Consider the following 4,642-nt stretch of genomic DNA (forward strand, 5'->3'; position numbering starts at 1 on the left):
TTTTCCAAAGGATCAGCCTGCTGTTTTCACTGCTTAAACAAGGACCAATGATGTCACAATGAAATGTGATCCCCTGGACCCAGCCTTTATGGAACTCCCCCCACATATGCACATCCACAACAACGAAAACTTGCCTGATTAGCCACTAAATTTGCTTGTATGCTGAACAGCGAGAAGTAAACCCCAACAGCAGCCTCTCTCTCATCTCCACTGAGCAACTACAGTTGTAACTAGATACCTTGCACACTGCTTGTTTTAGAAATAGCCTCTTGGAGAAAAAGAACCTCCAATTTCTATAGTATAATGTGGAATTCAGCATATCTAAAAATATGTCTTGGGAGATAGATTTGCCTAATCTGCCAAAGCAAGAAGTACCCAGAAATTTCTGATGTGCCTATCCAGATCTGGGGAGGCAGGGAAGCACATATTTATAGAAATTATAGCAAGATAAAGCAATGTTAAATGGTTGATAATAGTGCTATTATTCCCAAACAGTATTCTATCATTCCTTTAGTTTATCTCCATTTGCACACTACCTTTATAAATGTAATCCATTTTATGAAAGCAAAGATTTTAGAAAACTAATGTTTAAAAGCCTGCTTCTAAAAAACTATACTATTAACATAAGCATGTCCTGCATCACCATTTTTTTCAACCTAAGCAGCCCAAAACAAAACAAAAATTATACTCTAGGAAATATGAGAACCAGAGAGAAGTCCACAATTGACTCTTTATGCATTTGGGGGGTTCCAAAAAGAATAAAGGCAGCTGTGTTACCCTGATTAACAACAAATCAAAACCATAAATTTACTAAGTAAATAAATAAAAATCCATATTAAACCAATGCCTTTAGGACAAAAGGTTTAGAAAATAACATTCAAGCTTTTGATTTTTCCTAAACTCATGGGGGGGGGGACGAGGGGAAGAGAATGAGACCCACTAGTCAACTCTTGCCTGTATTAACCCATTTTCTTAGGTGGATGAATAATCTGCTAGGGTGTTTAGATTCAATTTGGATAAAAATGTCTTAGAAGAAGAAATAAGGAAATTATTGTTGACCCCCTTTCAGAAACATATACATGCATTACAGATAAGCAATATAATATACAGAAAGAGTGTGGGGTGTAAAAACATTAAGAAAAAATATATTAAAAGTATGAGAGTTTTAAAAAAGTAAATAAAACTAAATTATATGAAGACCATTCACTATTCTTCTCCATACTTTTCTATCCTTGAAACTATCTTTGCTTTCATCACCTCTATGCAACACTTCACACACTGCCTTCTGTTCTTCAAATTTCTCACCTCTCTCTCCCTCTCTCTCCCTCTCTCTCTCTCAGAGGATCTCATCAACTGCATGACTTTCTCAAGCCTCTCATTCTTCTTGCTCTATTCACTCTTCTTCCATATATTTGTTTTGTAATTGAATCCTAATAGTTCTTCTATATAAGCAAATCATCTTAATGTACTTCTTATGTACAGTAGTGTTCATTGATTCAAGTTTGCATTCAAACACATTCCTTTAGACGCTATTCATTCATGGTCCTACTGGTTTTACCCTCATACATTTCCCTCTGCCTTCAATTTAATTTTATGTTTCTCCTGACATACTGAACTTTGATCTATAACTTACTTTATAAGTTGTGTAGATGTGTGTATTATCTTCTACTTTTTCATTAGCATTCATACATCTCACAGCTTCTCTACAGTATTGGTGTCCACAATTAGAAGAAGGGACTCAAAACTATCTCCATCCATTTGCTTAATGCTGGTGTTTTTTTCTGGCTAGTAATATACTGAAGATGAAGGGCAGAAAAGCCAGATGATAGCAATAGCAATAGCAGTTAGACTTATATACCGCTTCATAGTGCTTTCAGCCCTCTCTAAGCGGTTTACAGAGTTAGCATACTGCCCCCACAGTCTGGGTCCTTATTTCACCTACCTCGGAAGGATGGAAGGCTGAGTCAACCTTGAGCCGGTGAGATTTGAACCGCTGAACTGCAGATAACAGTCAGCTGAAGTGGCCTACAGTACTGCACCCTAACCACTGTGCCACCTCGGCTCTTATCCTCATAACTTGATCCCAAGTTGCATATACTAAAATCAAGACAGCATTGTTCAATTGTGTTTGGGAGCAGATGCAGTAGAGCAGTGCTTCTCAACCTTGGCCCACCTGAAGATGCGTGGACTGGCTGGGGAATTCTGGGAATTGAAGTCCACGCATCTTCAGGTGGGCCAAGGTTGAGAAGCACCGCAGTAGAGGAAGCATAGAGATCAACAATTTAAATTTTAAAAATGCATACCAGTAATGTTCTCTTCCAAACTAAGGATGAGTGAATACCACATTAAACTAATAAAGGGGAAAATCCAGAGTGTCCCTTAGTGCTCTTATAAATTTTATGCCTTAACTATTTTTCTCACTAATAAACTTCTGAAGTTTTTAAGCTCAACCTAGTGATCTGGTTGCCAAAACATGAAGGTGCATTTATAAATCTTGTAGTATCCCCATTCCTGAGTATCATTTTAAAGAATAACAATTTTCTCAGGTCTACATATGGAGGGAAAGACATCTAAGGAATAATCAGAGGGAGTTATACCCTTTATTCAGGATAGTACAGTTAACAGTTGCAACATAATCCAAAATGTTATCTTTATATTTCTGATTTATCCACATAATAAATCTCAAAACCAAATCTGTTTTTTATTTATAGCTGTTGTCATAATTCAAATCACCCTTTAGTTCAAATATCCTATAATTGCAAGCCATTTTGAAGAAGGGAAGCTTCCCCTGCCTGTCATTTAAATTCATAGTGGAACTATGAAAAATAGATCAGAAACTGTCATTATAATTTCAAGTATAATCAGATAAACTAGGATCTCAGTCAGAAAAAGCTCAAGCCCAAAGAAAATTCAACTCTCTCTCTCTCTCCCTCCCTCCCTCCCTCCCCTCTCTCTCTCACACACACAGACCAATATTTATGGGGCAACAAAGATAGAGGAACAACAATAAAACATTGTGGAGGAAAATAGTCTTAAGTTGCATCCATTTTGCCTGGCACTTAAACTTGGGCAGAGACAGTATAATTAAATGTTCATGATTGCCTCTGTTTGGTGCTTGTTCTCTTGTGTACCTTGGAAGAAGAATTCAACTTTTATGCTGTTTTTTCCTTTAAACGCTTAAGGCGTTTTATCTTTTGACTCATATCCACCAAAGAGGAAATTCAAAGAGGTGTTTGTATTTTGTTGTACTTTTTCCACTCTAGGTCATCATCAGAGTCTAGGATAGCAGATGTGTTTTATGGAGACTGCAATAATTAGGGAGGCTGGCAGCTCAATTTATTTGAAAAGAAATTACTCTAAGGGAATGATTTGAACAAGAGACTGACTGCAGAGTATGTGCTCTATGATCCTTCATGAAGTCTGGTATCACATATAAACTATTCTTAACTCATGGGCTTGCATATATATGTGCTGGGATCACACCCCTTTGGTTTTGATGGAAACTATTTTTGCACATTAACACTATATAAATAATTAAGAATAATCTTAAACATAAGACAAAGGTAGATGAAACACAATAAATGCTATTTTGTTCCATCAATGTCTTGCTGATTATTTCCAAGCAAATATTTATTTGCTTTTATCTTATTTATTGTACCAATGTTCGACTCGGAGTGGTTTACATAATATAATAAATATGCAAGAAAAACCAATAAGAAAGTCCAGAGAAAAGACCAAAGCCTTCTATAGCCAAATTTTAAGGGCTTGTTTAAACAGAGCCAGGGTGTGGGCTAAACAAATTTTGGGTGGGATTATATTTTACAATACACTAGTCCTGTGCCAAAACAAAACAAAACGTAACTAAGTCAGTGGAGATAGTGTGTCATAGAAACATCATAAAGGGTCAGTTGACCAGTTGGCTGTCAGAAAGATAAAAAAATAATTTAAAATAAATCCAGTCTTATATAAGGTAAAATTATCCCATCAGGTGAATTGTAAGAACAGAAAAATAGTTGGTTATCCATTTTTGTCTACTATTTACCCAAGAAAAGATGTTGGAGTGAAAGTGTGTTTTAAAAGCCCTGGTCTGCATTTTGCAACAGCAGAGGAATTTCAGACATTCATGAGGAATTTAGTTCTAATAAAAGGCTTTAGCCAAAAAGACTTCATTATTATGATGTAAAGTTAGCTGAAACAGCACTGAACAGATAAATGGTTGCCATGCTTATACAGGTGCAAGGGTAAAGTTTGAGTACAGTGGAGATGCATATTAGGCCACGAAACAGATAACATACAATCCTGTGTAGTATATTGCTATGAGGTTGTGCTATTAAATGCATGTTAGAAATGTGTAAGTGACCAAATGTGAACTAGCCAATGAAATGGCACCATTTAAAATACCATATATGAAATTGATAATATAAGCTGGCTTCTATGTGTACCTGGAAAGCCAGTTTGGCTAGAAATTGGGAGACAGTGAGTTCCAGTCCTGTCTTAGACAGAATTGGGTGACTTTGGGCCTAGATATTGTCCCACAGCCCTGGGAAGCAGGCAATGGCAAACCATGTCTGAAATCTTTCCAAGAAAACTGCAGAGACTAGTCTAGGCAGTCATCAGAGGTCAACATTGATTCAAAGGAACC

Source organism: Thamnophis sirtalis, unplaced genomic scaffold (assembly GCF_051295495.1).
Source record: "Thamnophis sirtalis isolate CommonGarterSnake01/CBP01778 unplaced genomic scaffold, rThaSir2_p1.2 scaffold_11, whole genome shotgun sequence".
NCBI lineage: Eukaryota > Metazoa > Chordata > Lepidosauria > Squamata > Natricidae > Thamnophis > Thamnophis sirtalis.